The following is a 15,270-nucleotide window of genomic DNA, read 5'->3' as shown; positions in this document are numbered from 1 at the left end:
TTAGGAGATTTTCTGCGGATGGATTCGGAGGGTTGCATAAAATGAGCATTGTTCGGAAAAAGTGGGCGAGTGTTTATGAAGATTGTGAGTATTTAAAGTATGGGGGGGTACTTTAGGAGAATTTTAGACACAAATGCATGCGTTGAGGTTTTGGCATAATGGCTGAACTAGAGTCAGATTGTTCTGTGTAGTTTTAGTAATTAAGAATTAAGTTGAAATTTGCTTGAGGGCAAGCAAAGCCTAAGTGTGGGGTATTTTGATATTGCCATATTTACACTTATTTTTAGGCAGTATTTAAGTACATTTTTATTAATAAATTGATAATATGTTTAGAATAATGATACTTATGAGTTTAAATTGTTATTTTCAGTCAATACAAAGGATTTTCGAAGAAAGGGACCAAAGGTGACAAAATGGGGAACATGGGAGGCTTGGAAGACAAGAAAATAATAAATTCACGATAAGAGCTAAATTCACGACGTGGCGATGAAGCCCACGACGTGGCACGGGTGTCCCAGAAGATAAGCATCGCGACGCGGAGGATTTCCTTGAAGGATACGGATTGCTTGAAGCCCACGACGTGGCACAACCTGCCCACGACGTGGCGCGAGTTTTTAAGGATTATATAAGTTCTCCTGATTATTACGAAAAGGGAGACTTTTGGCAGAAGAAAAAGAGTTCCAGGAGACGAATAAGAACGAAAGAAAGGTTCTGGAAGAGGGTTTTCAACACCAAAAGAAGTAAAGGTTTATTTTTAGAACATGTCTTTCATTAGTTTTAGCTATGTTAGTTTAATTACTATGATGAGCAGCTGAATCTAGCTACTCTTGTTTAGCTAGATGAAGCTTTGAACTTATGAATAGTTATATGATTATGGATTAAGCTTAGTTGGTGAAAATTTGCTTGTGTTTGATTTGTATGACCTAGCATGTTAATATTTGTTTATCTAATTGCTTAATTACATGTTCTGTGTAGCTTAGTGACCATTAAACTGCATGAACCTGTTTACCTAATAATTTAGTGAACATTGAATTGTTAGAGCTAGGATTGACCAATCTTAGTTAATAATTAGAATAAATAAAAGTTTAGCTATGCTAGAGAACGAGAATTGTGATCATAATTGCGTTTACACAACAAATCTTATATAGCATATTTACAACTATAATTAGTTCTGTGTTTAATTATGTGTGAACATACATGGTTTGACATGAATTAGTTAAATATTGGTAAGATAGAACTAAATTACTAATATAATTAAAAACCAACTTAGTAATCCGTAATTGTTAGCTAGCCATAAGGGAGAAGTGGATTCAATCTAAACAAGAGTGTGTGTGTGTTTACTTATTGAATTGGATTTAAGTTCATCTGATCTTGTAAAATCAGATAAAACCCTTTATTAAATTTGTTAATAAATTAGGTTAATTTAATAGTAAGTAAATTAATTAGAACACCGTTCCCTGTGATCGACACCCGACTTACCCAAGCTATACTGTAATCTGACTAGGTACACTGCCTATAAGTGCATAGATAGTTAAGTTTGTTAGGTTATAAATATTAAAATTAGTGAGTACTTTTGTGCACATCAAGTTTTTGGCGCCGTTGCCGGGGAACGACTTAGTTTTTAGCTTATTTATTTGCATTAAATTAATCGATCCTTCTTGTGGAGTCACAGCCACAAAAAGTTAATTTTTCAGCAAAATAATTTTTTTTTTGTTAATCACAGAGTCCACGACGTGGCCACATACTTGCCACGACGTGGACAGGCAAAATTTTAATTTTTTTTTTAGTTGGTAGTTAGTTTTTCTTATTTTAGTTCAGTTTTACGTTTTAGTTTAGCAAGTTGCAGGAGTTCATGACCAGAAGCTCAAACACACACTTGGTGCCACCACTGGAAGACCCCGAATCTGCACTTCACAAGAAAAAGACGCCCTTGCAAGAATTGAAGTCAGCCTTTTCTAGGAAGTCGGGAAAAAAGACAGGAGAGTCCAGTTCATCAGCGAAGCACAAGAGCAATCTTGAACATCTGGATCACACACCCGTGCAAACCGAGTCCAAAAGCGATAACGAGCCAGAATTTGAAGAACACACAAGTGAACCCGAGAACGAGCCAAGGAACGAGATGGCAGCGATTGAAGAAATGTCCATGGGAGCATACAAAAAGCGGATCCGAGATGAAATGGGTCCTGGGTTAGTCCAACCCGCAATTCCTGCCACTGCCACATTCGAGCTGAAGGGACACATATTGACAGCACTGAAGGACATTCCATTTTTCGGGAAGGATCATGAGGATGCTTTTAAGCATCTAGACGAAGTCAACGACATTGCGGATTAATTTAATGTCCCAAATGTCACCAGAAATACAGTCTTGCTTAGGATGCTTCCCATCACTTTCAAAGGAGCTGCTAAGGAGTGGTTAAAAGCACTCCCACCAGGTACAATAATCACTTGGGCTCAAATGCGTGAGCAATTCCTGGACCAGTTCTGCCCGCCATCCAAGATGGCCAAACTCAAGAAGGCGATAGCCAACTTTGAGCAACAACCGGGGGAGTCACTATACGAAGCATGGGAGCGGTACAAGGGCTTACTCAGAAATTGCCCTCAACATGACCTAAATGTGCAGCAAGAGATGTCAATCTTTTATGATGGGATCAATGTAATGACAAGACAACTCCTTGATTCTCAAGGACCGTTGACAAAGAAAAATCCAAGGGAAGTCAAGGAGCTCATCGAAGAATTCGCGAAACACACCCGCGAATACCATAACCCGAGGCAAGGCGGAAGTAAAGGTGGTGGAGGGGCCCAAACTGAAGACATTGCAGCTGTCATGGCCATGCTAAATAACATGGATCGCCGGATAACACAAATGGACCAGTCGATACATGCCATAAGAGTGGGGTGCGAGCGATGCAGTGGTCCACACTTGACCAAGGACAGTAATATGGATGAGTTTGGGAACAGAAAAGCTCAAGTGTGCTACTCCAGTGGGGATAAGTTTGATGACGACTGGAGGAAACCAAAGAGGGAGTGGCTGCCATATGAAGAGTATAAAAAGCAAAAAGAAGAGAAGTATAGGCAGACAGGTCGAGGCTTTTACCAAAAGGAGCAGCCACCAATCGAGAAGAAACCCGACCTAGAGACCATTTTGATGAAGTTTATGGAGACTTCGGAAAAGAGACATGATGCCACGGATTCCGCTATCATGGAACAACAAACATTGATAAAAAACCAGCAAGCCTCCATCCATAACCTTGAAGTACAATTTGGTCAACTAGCCACTTTAGTCCATGAAAAATTGTCCCCGAAGAATCCCGAAGTAAAAGCCCAATCTCACGTAATGGCCATCGATACTGAAGAAGATACAATATCCGAGTTCCTGGAGGCGTTGGAAGAACAACCGCAGCAGCCCAAGAAATCAAGGATCGAAAATGGAGAGAATGCTGAACCAGGCTCGCCACGACGTGGCACACCTCTGGCCACGACGTGGCGCAAGTCTGAGCAAAAATCTTTTGAGCCTAGTCCAGATTATCATCCACCTATGCCATTTCCCACCCGTGCAGCACTTAGTCAACTGGAGAAGGAACATTTAGAGTTTGTGAAGCATGTGAAAGGGATTCCAATTAATACTCCCTTTGTTGAGTCCTTATCCAAAGCTTCCGAGAACCAGAAATTACTACAAGACTTGATAGATACGCGAAGGCAATTAAAGAAGCAGTCTACAGTGATTCTAAGTGAGCAAATTTCAAAAGTTGTGTTGGGAGAAACACCAGAAAAGATGGGGGATCCTGGACGCCTCACTCTTCCATGCGAGTTTGGGAATAAAATGAAGGTTAATGCTTTAGCCGATTCCGGGGCTAGCATTAATCTAATGCCTTTTTCATTTTATCAAAAATTGGAGATTCAGAAGATGAAGGCTACAAAAATGAAGATTCACATGGCAAACCGTTCAGTGACACAACCCCGAGGCATAGTGGAGGATATTTTGGTGAAAATTGGAAAATTTGTTTTTCCAATAGATTTTGTAGTCTTGGACATGAAAGAAGACACGGATGTTCCGATAATCCTTGGTCGGCCATTGCTTAACACTGCTGGTGCCCTGGTTGATATCCGCGAGTCCAAGCTCACTTTGAGGGTTGGGAATGAACAAGAAGTTTTCGGGATAAGAAATGACTTTCAAGAAGATAAAGAAGAAGTGTTCACGATTAATGAGGAGAATGAACTAGAAGAGTTGGAAAAGCTTATGGAAGAAGAGATAAAGGTAGTTCATCAAGACAAGAGGACAAAACCAAGGGCATCTGTTCCGTATTTGATTGAAGTCATAGCTTACAAGAACCCACCTTCTTGGGTGAGCAAAGAGGACGAGGAAATGACAAGTGATGAAGAGGAAGTCACTTCAAAAGTAACAAGGCCGGTGGTGAAAGAAGAGGGGAACGCTATGGAGAGCAAGGAACACACAAAGGGCACAAAACGAAAGCATGAAGAAGATGGAAAAGCTAAAAAAGAAAATTCAAAGAAGGCGTATAAAAGGAGAGTTCAAGCTTATAAACGGCGGTTCAAGGAACAAAAGATCCTGGTGGTAGACTCTTCCGAAGAGTCAACGTAGAAGGCACGGAGTCCAGCTCAAGACTCCAAGAAAAAGAAGCGCTTCTCGGGAGGCAACCCGAGTTTGGTTTGCAATTTTTTTTCTTTTTATTTTCTTTTGTTTTGTTTTTGAGTAGTTTTTTTTTTGTTTTTTTTTTATGTTAACTTTAGTGTATGATGTAAAACTTTATTAAGACTATTATGTTACTTTATTTTTCTTTTGGGTTGATCTAATTTTTCAGATTAGCGTTGGAATTCTAAGGAGCATAGAAGGTTAACTTTCGAGTCGTGTTTGTCTAGTCAAAGAAGCTTAGAGTCGTGAGTCGGAAACCAGTTAGCCATTGGTCAAAGCTGCTAGAGTAAATAAAGCAAACAAGTCATTTTCTGCTGAGGTTCAGTTTCCACGACGTGGACTCCTTGTGCCACGTCGTGGCGCTTTTGCAATTTATAGTAGTTTAGCTTTTTGGTGTTCGCGGTTTCAACCCATATCACGACATGATCCAGTTTATCATTGCCACATTTTTCCTTACAAATATACACTTTGACGAATTGACGTTTCGAGTTCGGTTCGTGGTTTATTTACGTATTCAACCAGTTTTACACCGAGTTTCGATTTTTGGAAGTCCAATTGTACATTGTCCACGCTTTTGGAGATGCTCACGCCACTATCCCAGGGGAGTCTGTTCCTTTTTCTCCCTTTTCTTTAATTTTGATTTGTTTTTATACATACAATGAGGGCATTGTATGACATAAGTGTGGGGTAGGGGTAGAAAAAGTAAATTGCTAGAAAATTTTGGAAAATTAAAATTAATTGATTCTAGTACTAATAATTTGAGCTATAATTGCTAGTATTATGCGGGATGATCCGATAAAAGTTCAAATGTTTAGTTGAGCCAATACACGTTATAGTGCATTTGTGGCCTCCCTTATTTTAGTGAAATCATGGAACAAAAACATAACTCCGCTTGGTTTGAGGGATGCAATATGTTTAGCAGCCTAATCCTGAAATGTATCTAGGAAAATTATTATCATTAACCAATAAAGGTTGAGGTTGAGCGCCTCTGCTTAAGCATGTAGGTTTTGAGTGAAAAAAAAGAGGTACATGTAAAAAAAAAAGAGAGAGAGAGAAAGAATTACGGGAAGAAAAGTGTGAAGAATTTTGGAGCAAATAAAGTGAAGATCAAAAGATCAAAATTCTTAAGAAATTTAAAAAGTTGAAGATACCAGAAGTCAAATCAACAATGGTGGTGAATTCAAAGAAACTAAAGATCAAATGTCAAAGAATTGAAGAATTCCAAAAAGAGCTCCATAGTGGTATCGAAAAATTGTAATTCTAGTTTATGTATGCTTAGGTTGCTCAACTAAAAAATACCTTGAGGTTAGGAGATTTTCTGCGGATGGATTCGGAGGGTTGCATAAAATGAGCATTGTTCGGAAAAAGTGGGCGAGTGTTTATGAAGATTGTGAGTATTTAAAGTATGGGGGGGTACTTTAGGAGAATTTTAGACACAAATGCATGCGTTGAGGTTTTGGCATAATGGCTGAACTAGAGTCAGATTGTTCTGTGTAGTTTTAGTAATTAAGAATTAAGTTGAAATTTGCTTGAGGGCAAGCAAAGCCTAAGTGTGGGGTATTTTGATATTGCCATATTTACACTTATTTTTAGGCAGTATTTAAGTACATTTTTATTAATAAATTGATAATATGTTTAGAATAATGATACTTATGAGTTTAAATTGTTATTTTCAGTCAATACAAAGGATTTTCGAAGAAAGGGACCAAAGGTGACAAAATGGGGAACATGGGAGGCTTGGAAGACAAGAAAATAATAAATTCACGATAAGAGCTAAATTCACGACGTGGCGATGAAGCCCACGACGTGGCACGGGTGTCCCAGAAGATAAGCATCGCAACGCGGAGGATTTCCTTGAAGGATACGGATTGCTTGAAGCCCACGACGTGGCGCAACCTGCCCACGACGTGGCGCGAGTTTTTAAGGATTATATAAGTTCTCCTGATTATTACGAAAAGGGAGACTTTTGGCAGAAGAAAAAGAGTTCCAGGAGACGAATAAGAACGAAAGAAAGGTTCTGGAAGAGGGTTTTCAACACCAAAAGAAGTAAAGGTTTATTTTTAGAACATGTCTTTCATTAGTTTTAGCTGTGTTAGTTTAATTACTATGATGAGCAGCTGAATCTAGCTACTCTTGTTTAGCTAGATGAAGCTTTGAACTTATGAATAGTTATATGATTATGGATTAAGCTTAGTTGGTGAAAATTTGCTTGTGTTTGATTTGTATGACCTAGCATGTTAATATTTGTTTATCTAATTGCTTAATTACATGTTCTGTGTAGCTTAGTGACCATTAAACTGCATGAACCTGTTTACCTAATAATTTAGTGAACATTGAATTGTTAGAGCTAGGATTGACCAATCTTAGTTAATAATTAGAATAAATAAAAGTTTAGCTATGCTAGAGAACGAGAATTGTGATCATAATTGCGTTTACACAACAAATCTTATATAGCATATTTACAACTATAATTAGTTCTGTGTTTAATTATGTGTGAACATACATGGTTTGACATGAATTAGTTAAATATTGGTAAGATAGAACTAAATTACTAATATAATTAAAAACCAACTTAGTAATCCGTAATTGTTAGCTAGCCATAAGGGAGAAGTGGATTCAATCTAAACAAGAGTGTGTGTGTTTACTTATTGAATTGGATTTAAGTTCATCTGATCTTGTAAAATCAGATAAAACCCTTTATTAAATTTGTTAATAAATTAGGTTAATTTAATAGTAAGTAAATTAATTAGAACACCGTTCCCTGTGATCGACACCCGACTTACCCAAGCTATACTGTAATCTGACTAGGTACACTGCCTATAAGTGCATAGATAGTTAAGTTTGTTAGGTTATAAATATTAAAATTAGTGAGTACTTTTGTGCACATCAAGTTTTTGGCGCCGTTGCCGGGGAACGGCTTAGTTTTTAGCTTATTTATTTGCATTAAATTAATCGATCCTTCTTGTGGAGTCACAGCCACAAAAAGTTAATTTTTCAGCAAAATAATTTTTTTTTGTTAATCACAGAGTCCACGACGTGGCCACATACTTGCCACGACGTGGACAGGCAAAATTTTAATTTTTTTTTTAGTTGGTAGTTAGTTTTTCTTATTTTAGTTCAGTTTTACGTTTTAGTTTAGCAAGTTGCAGGAGTTCATGACCAGAAGCTCAAACACACACTTGGTGCCACCACTGGAAGACCCCGAATCTGCACTTCACAAGAAAAAGACGCCCTTGCAAGAATTGAAGTCAGCCTTTTCTAGGAAGTCGGGAAAAAAGACAGGAGAGTCCAGTTCATCAGCGAAGCACAAGAGCAATCTTGAACATCTGGATCACACACCCGTGCAAACCGAGTCCAAAAGCGATAACGAGCCAGAATTTGAAGAACACACAAGTGAACCCGAGAACGAGCCAAGGAACGAGATGGCAGCGATTGAAGAAATGTCCATGGGAGCATACAAAAAGCGGATCCGAGATGAAATGGGTCCTGGGTTAGTCCAACCCGCAATTCCTGCCACTGCCACATTCGAGCTGAAGGGACACATATTGACAGCACTGAAGGACATTCCATTTTTCGGGAAGGATCATGAGGATGCTTTTAAGCATCTAGACGAAGTCAACGACATTGCAGATTACTTTAATGTCCCAAATGTCACCAGAAATACAGTCTTGCTTAGGATGCTTCCTATCACTTTCAAAGGAGCTGCTAAGGAGTGGTTAAAAGCACTCCCACCAGGTACAATAATCACTTGGGCTCAAATGCGTGAGCAATTCCTGGACCAGTTCTGCCCGCCATCCAAGATGGCCAAACTCAAGAAGGCGATAGCCAACTTTGAGCAACAACCGGGGGAGTCACTATACGAAGCATGGGAGCGGTACAAGGGCTTACTCAGAAATTGCCCTCAACATGACCTAAATGTGCAGCAAGAGATGTCAATCTTTTATGATGGGGTCAATGTAATGACAAGACAACTCCTTGATTCTCAAGGACCGTTGACAAAGAAAAATCCAAGGGAAGTCAAGGAGCTCATCGAAGAATTCGCGAAACACTCCCGCGAATACAATAACCCGAGGCAAGGCGGAAAAAAAGGTGGTGGAGGGGCCCAAACTGAAGACATTGCAGCTGTCATGGCCATGCTAAATAACATGGATCGCCGGATAACACAAATGGACCAGTCGATACATGCCATAAGAGTGGGGTGCGAGCGATGCAGTGGTCCACACTTGACCAAGGACTACAATATGGATGAGTTTGGGAACAGAAAAGCTCAAGTGTGCTACTCCAGTGGGGATAAGTTTGATGACGACTGGAGGAAACCAAAGAGGGAGTGGCTGCCATATGAAGAGTATAAAAAGCAAAAAGAAGAGAAGTATAGGCAGACAGGTCGAGGCTTTTACCAAAAGGAGCAGCCACCAATCGAGAAGAAACCCGACCTAGAGACCATTTTGATGAAGTTTATGGAGACTTCGGAAAAGAGACATGATGCCACGGATTCCGCTATCATGGAACAACAAACATTGATAAAAAACCAGCAAGCCTCCATCCATAACCTTGAAGTACAATTTGGTCAACTAGCCACTTTAGTCCATGAAAAATTGTCCCCGAAGAATCCCGAAGTAAAAGCCCAATCTCACGTAATGGCCATCGATACTGAAGAAGATACAATATCCGAGTTCCTGGAGGCGTTGGAAGAACAACCGCAGCAGCCCAAGAAATCAAGGATCGAAAATGGAGAGAATGTTGAACCAGGCTCGCCACGACGTGGCACACCTCTGGCCACGACGTGGCGCAAGTCTGAGCAAAAATCTTTTGAGCCTAGTCCAGATTATCATCCACCTATGCCATTTCCCACCCGTGCAGCACTTAGTCAACTGGAGAAGGAACATTTAGAGTTTGTGAAGCATGTGAAAGGGATTCCAATTAATACTCCCTTTGTTGAGTCCTTATCCAAAGCTTCCGAGAACCAGAAATTACTACAAGACTTGATAGATACGCGAAGGCAATTAAAGAAGCAGTCTACAGTGATTCTAAGTGAGCAAATTTTAAAAGTTGTGTTGGGAGAAACACCAGAAAAGATGGGGGATCCTGGACGCCTCACTCTTCCATGCGAGTTTGGGAATAAAATGAAGGTTAATGTTTTAGCCGATTCCGGGGCTAGCATTAATCTAATGCCTTTTTCATTTTATCAAAAATTGGAGATTCAGAAGATGAAGGCTACAAAAATGAAGATTCACATGGCAAACCGTTCAGTGACACAACCCCGAGGCATAGTGGAGGATATTTTGGTGAAAATTGGAAAATTTGTTTTTCCAATAGATTTTGTAGTCTTGGACATGAAAGAAGACACGGATGTTCCGATAATCCTTGGTCGGCCATTGCTTAACACTGCTGGTGCCCTGGTTGATATCCGCGAGTCCAAGCTCACTTTGAGGGTTGGGAATGAACAAGAAGTTTTCGGGATAAGAAATGACTTTCAAGAAGATAAAGAAGAAGTGTTCACGATTAATGAGGAGAATGAACTAGAAGAGTTGGAAAAGCTTATGGAAGAAGAGATAAAGGTAGTTCATCAAGACAAGAGGACAAAACCAAGGGCATCTGTTCCGTATTTGATTGAAGTCATAGCTTACAAGAACCCACCTTCTTGGGTGAGCAAAGAGGACGAGGAAATGACAAGTGATGAAGAGGAAGTCACTTCAAAAGTAACAAGGCCGGTGGTGAAAGAAGAGGGGAACGCTATGGAGAGCAAGGAACACACAAAGGGCACAAAACGAAAGCATGAAGAAGATGGAAAAGCTAAAAAAGAAAATTCAAAGAAGGCGTATAAAAAGGAGAGTTCAAGCTTATAAACGGCGGTTCAAGGAACAAAAGATCCTGGTGGTAGACTCTTCCGAAGAGTCAACGTAGAAGGCACGGAGTCCAGCTCAAGACTCCAAGAAAAAGAAGCGCTTCTCGAGAGGCAACCCGAGTTTGGTTTGCAATTTTTTTTCTTTTTATTTTCTTTTGTTTTGTTTTTGAGTAGTTTTTTTTTTGTTTTTTTTTTATGTTAACTTTAGTGTATGATGTAAAACTTTATTAAGACTATTATGTTACTTTATTTTTCTTTTGGGTTGATCTAATTTTTCAGATTAGCGTTGGAATTCTAAGGAGCATAGAAGGTTAACTTTCGAGTCGTGTTTGTCTAGTCAAAGAAGCTTAGAGTCGTGAGTCGGAAACCAGTTAGCCATTGGTCAAAGCTGCTAGAGTAAATAAAGCAAACAAGTCATTTTCTGCTGAGGTTCAGTTTCCACGACGTGGACTCCTTGTGCCACGTCGTGGCGCTTTTGCAATTTATAGTAGTTTAGCTTTTTGGTGTTCGCGGTTTCAACCCATATCACGACATGATCCAGTTTATCATTGCCACATTTTTCCTTACAAATATACACTTTGACGAATTGACGTTTCGAGTTCGGTTCGTGGTTTATTTACGTATTCAACCAGTTTTACACCGAGTTTCGATTTTTGGAAGTCCAATTGTACATTGTCCACACTTTTGGAGATGCTCACGCCACTATCCCAGGGGAGTCTGTTCCTTTTTCTCCCTTTTCTTTAATTTTGATTTGTTTTTATACATACAATGAGGGCATTGTATGACATAAGTGTGGGGTAGGGGTAGAAAAAGTAAATTGCTAGAAAATTTTGGAAAATTAAAATTAATTGATTCTAGTACTAATAATTTGAGCTATAATTGCTAGTATTATGCGGGATGATCCGATGAAAGTTCAAATGTTTAGTTGAGCCAATACACGTTATAGTGCATTTCTGGCCTCCCTTATTTTAGTGAAATCATGGAACAAAAACATAACCCCGCTTGGTTTGAGGGATGCAATATGTTTAGCAGCCTAAACCTGAAATGTATCTAGGAAAATTATTATCATTAACCAATAAAGGTTGAGGTTGAGCGCCTCTGCTTAAGCATGTAGGTTTTGAGTGAAAAAAAAGAGGTACATGTAAAAAAAAAAGAGAGAGAGAGAAAGAATTACAGGAAGAAAAGTGTGAAGAATTTTGGAGCAAATAAAGTGAAGATCAAAAGATTAAAATTCTTAAGAAATTTAAAAAGTTGAAGATACCAGAAGTCAAATCAACAATGGTGGTGAATTCAAAGAAACTAAAGATCAAATGTCAAAGAATTGAAGAATTCCAAAAAGAGCTCCATAGTGGTATCGAAAAATTGTAATTCTAGTTTATGTATGCTTAGGTTGCTCAACTAAAAAATACCTTGAGGTTAGGAGATTTTCTGCGGATGGATTCGGAGGGTTGCATAAAATGAGCATTGTTCGGAAAAAGTGGGCGAGTGTTTATGAAGATTGTGAGTATTTAAAGTATGGGGGGGGGGGGTACTTTAGGAGAATTTTAGACACAAATGCATGCGTTGAGGTTTTGGCATAATGGCTGAACTAGAGTCAGATTGTTCTGTGTAGTTTTAGTAATTAAGAATTAAGTTGAAATTTGCTTGAGGGCAAGCAAAGCCTAAGTGTGGGGTATTTTGATATTGCCATATTTACACTTATTTTTAGGCAGTATTTAAGTACATTTTTATTAATAAATTGATAATATGTTTAGAATAATGATACTTATGAGTTTAAATTGTTATTTTCAGTCAATACAAAGGATTTTCGAAGAAAGGGACCAAAGGTGACAAAATGGGGAACATGGGAGGCTTGGAAGACAAGAAAATAATAAATTCACGATAAGAGCTAAATTCACGACGTGGCGATGAAGCCCACGACGTGGCACGGGTGTCCCATAAGATAAGCATCGCGACGCGGAGGATTTCCTTGAAGGATACGGATTGCTTGAAGCCCACGACGTGGCGCAACCTGCCCACGACGTGGCGCGAGTTTTTAAGGATTATATAAGTTCTCCTGATTATTACGAAAAGGGAGACTTTTGGCAGAAGAAAAAGAGTTCCAGGAGACGAATAAGAACGAAAGAAAGGTTCTGGAAGAGGGTTTTCAACACCAAAAGAAGTAAAGGTTTATTTTTAGAACATGTCTTTCATTAGTTTTAGCTGTGTTAGTTTAATTACTATGATGAGCAGCTGAATCTAGCTACTCTTGTTTAGCTAGATGAAGCTTTGAACTTATGAATAGTTATATGATTATGGATTAAGCTTAGTTGGTGAAAATTTGCTTGTGTTTGATTTGTATGACCTAGCATGTTAATATTTGTTTATCTAATTGCTTAATTACATGTTCTGTGTAGCTTAGTGACCATTAAACTGCATGAACCCGTTTACCTAATAATTTAGTGAACATTGAATTGTTAGAGCTAGGATTGACCAATCTTAGTTAATAATTAGAATAAATAAAAGTTTAGTTGTGCTAGAGAACGAGAATTGTGATCATAATTGCGTTTACACAACAAATCTTATATAGCATATTTACAACTATAATTAGTTCTGTGTTTAATTATGTGTGAACATACATGGTTTGACATGAATTAGTTAAATATTGGTAAGATAGAACTAAATTACTAATATAATTAAAAACCAACTTAGTAATCCGTAATTGTTAGCTAGCCATAAGGGAGAAGTGGATTCAATCTAAACAAGAGTGTGTGTGTTTACTTATTGAATTGGATTTAAGTTCATCTGATCTTGTAAAATCAGATAAAACCCTTTATTAAATTTGTTAATAAATTAGGTTAATTTAATAGTAAGTAAATTAATTAGAACACCGTTCCCTGTGATCGACACCCGACTTACCCAAGCTATACTGTAATCTGACTAGGTACACTGCCTATAAGTGCATAGATAGTTAAGTTTGTTAGGTTATAAATATTAAAATTAGTGAGTACTTTTGTACACATCAAGTTTTTGGCGCCGTTGCCGGGGAACGGCTTAGTTTTTAGCTTATTTATTTGCATTAAATTAATCGATCCTTCTTGTGGAGTCACAGCCACAAAAAGTTAATTTTTCAGCAAAATAATTTTTTTTTTGTTAATCACAGAGTCCACGACGTGGCCACATACTTGCCACGACGTGGACAGGCAAAATTTTAATTTTTTTTTTTAGTTGGTAGTTAGTTTTTCTTATTTTAGTTCAGTTTTACGTTTTAGTTTAGCAAGTTGCAGGAGTTCATGACCAGAAGCTCAAACACACACTTGGTGCCACCACTGGAAGACCCCGAATCTGCACTTCACAAGAAAAAGACGCCCTTGCAAGAATTGAAGTCAGCCTTTTCTAGGAAGTCGGGAAAAAAGACAGGAGAGTCCAGTTCATCAGCGAAGCACAAGAGCAATCTTGAACATCTGGATCACACACCCGTGCAAACCGAGTCCAAAAGCGATAACGAGCCAGAATTTGAAGAACACACAAGTGAACCCGAGAACGAGCCAAGGAACGAGATGGCAGCGATTGAAGAAATGTCCATGGGAGCATACAAAAAGCGGATCCGAGATGAAATGGGTCCTGGGTTAGTCCAACCCGCAATTCCTGCCACTGCCACATTCGAGCTGAAGGGACACATATTGACAGCACTGAAGGACATTCCATTTTTCGGGAAGGATCATGAGGATGCTTTTAAGCATCTAGACGAAGTCAACGACATTGCGGATTACTTTAATGTCCCAAATGTCACCAGAAATACAGTCTTGCTTAGGATGCTTCCCATCACTTTCAAAGGAGCTGCTAAGGAGTGGTTAAAAGCACTCCCACCAGGTACAATAATCACTTGGGCTCAAATGCGTGAGCAATTCCTGGACCAGTTCTGCCCGCCATCCAAGATGGCCAAACTCAAGAAGGCGATAGCCAACTTTGAGCAACAACCGGGGGAGTCACTATACGAAGCATGGGAGCGGTACAAGGGCTTACTCAGAAATTGCCCTCAACATGACCTAAATGTGCAGCAAGAGATGTCAATCTTTTATGATGGGGTCAATGTAATGACAAGACAACTCCTTGATTCTCAAGGACCGTTGACAAAGAAAAATCCAAGGGAAGTCAAGGAGCTCATCGAAGAATTCGCGAAACACTCCCGCGAATACCATAACCCGAGGCAAGGCGGAAGTAAAGGTGGTGGAGGGGCCCAAACTGAAGACATTGCAGCTGTCATGGCCATGCTAAATAACATGGATCGCCGGATAACACAAATGGACCAGTCGATACATGCCATAAGAGTGGGGCGCGAGCGATGCAGTGGTCCACACTTGACCAAGGACTGCAATATGGATGAGTTTGGGAACAGAAAAGCTCAAGTGTGCTACTCCAGTGGGGATAAGTTTGATGACGACTGGAGGAAACCAAAGAGGGAGTGGCTGCCATATGAAGAGTATAAAAAGCAAAAAGAAGAGAAGTATAGGCAGACAGGTCGAGGCTTTTACCAAAAGGAGCAGCCACCAATCGAGAAGAAACCCGACCTAGAGACCATTTTGATGAAGTTTATGGAGACTTCGGAAAAGAGACATGATGCCACGGATTCCGCTATCATGGAACAACAAACATTGATAAAAAACCAGCAAGCCTCCATCCATAACCTTGAAGTACAATTTGGTCAACTAGCCACTTTAGTCCATGAAAAATTGTCCCCGAAGAATCCCGAAGTAAAAGCCCAATCTCACGTAATGGCCATCGATACTGAAGA

General features: G+C 39.3%; 3 non-coding genes across 3 annotated transcripts; all 3 read right to left on the bottom strand.

Annotated features, from left to right (window-relative positions):
* Window positions 1-2,503: 2,503 nt before the first annotated feature.
* LOC128133146 (small nucleolar RNA R71) lies at window positions 2,504-2,610 on the bottom strand. The gene has a single exon (XR_008231324.1). It is a non-coding gene; the product is annotated as a small nucleolar RNA R71 (small nucleolar RNA).
* Window positions 2,611-8,457: 5,847 nt separating this feature from the next.
* LOC128133145 (small nucleolar RNA R71) lies at window positions 8,458-8,564 on the bottom strand. Its single transcript, XR_008231323.1, has one exon. It is a non-coding gene; the product is annotated as a small nucleolar RNA R71 (small nucleolar RNA).
* Window positions 8,565-14,419: 5,855 nt separating this feature from the next.
* LOC128133144 (small nucleolar RNA R71) lies at window positions 14,420-14,526 on the bottom strand. Its single transcript, XR_008231322.1, has one exon. It is a non-coding gene; the product is annotated as a small nucleolar RNA R71 (small nucleolar RNA).
* Window positions 14,527-15,270: the final 744 nt, after the last annotated feature.

Source organism: Lactuca sativa, chromosome 3 (genome assembly GCF_002870075.4).
Source record: "Lactuca sativa cultivar Salinas chromosome 3, Lsat_Salinas_v11, whole genome shotgun sequence".
In the NCBI taxonomy this organism is placed as follows: domain Eukaryota; kingdom Viridiplantae; phylum Streptophyta; class Magnoliopsida; order Asterales; family Asteraceae; genus Lactuca; species Lactuca sativa.
The sequence above is the reverse complement of the archived record's forward strand: the minus strand, read 5'-3'. Positions and strand labels throughout refer to the sequence as shown.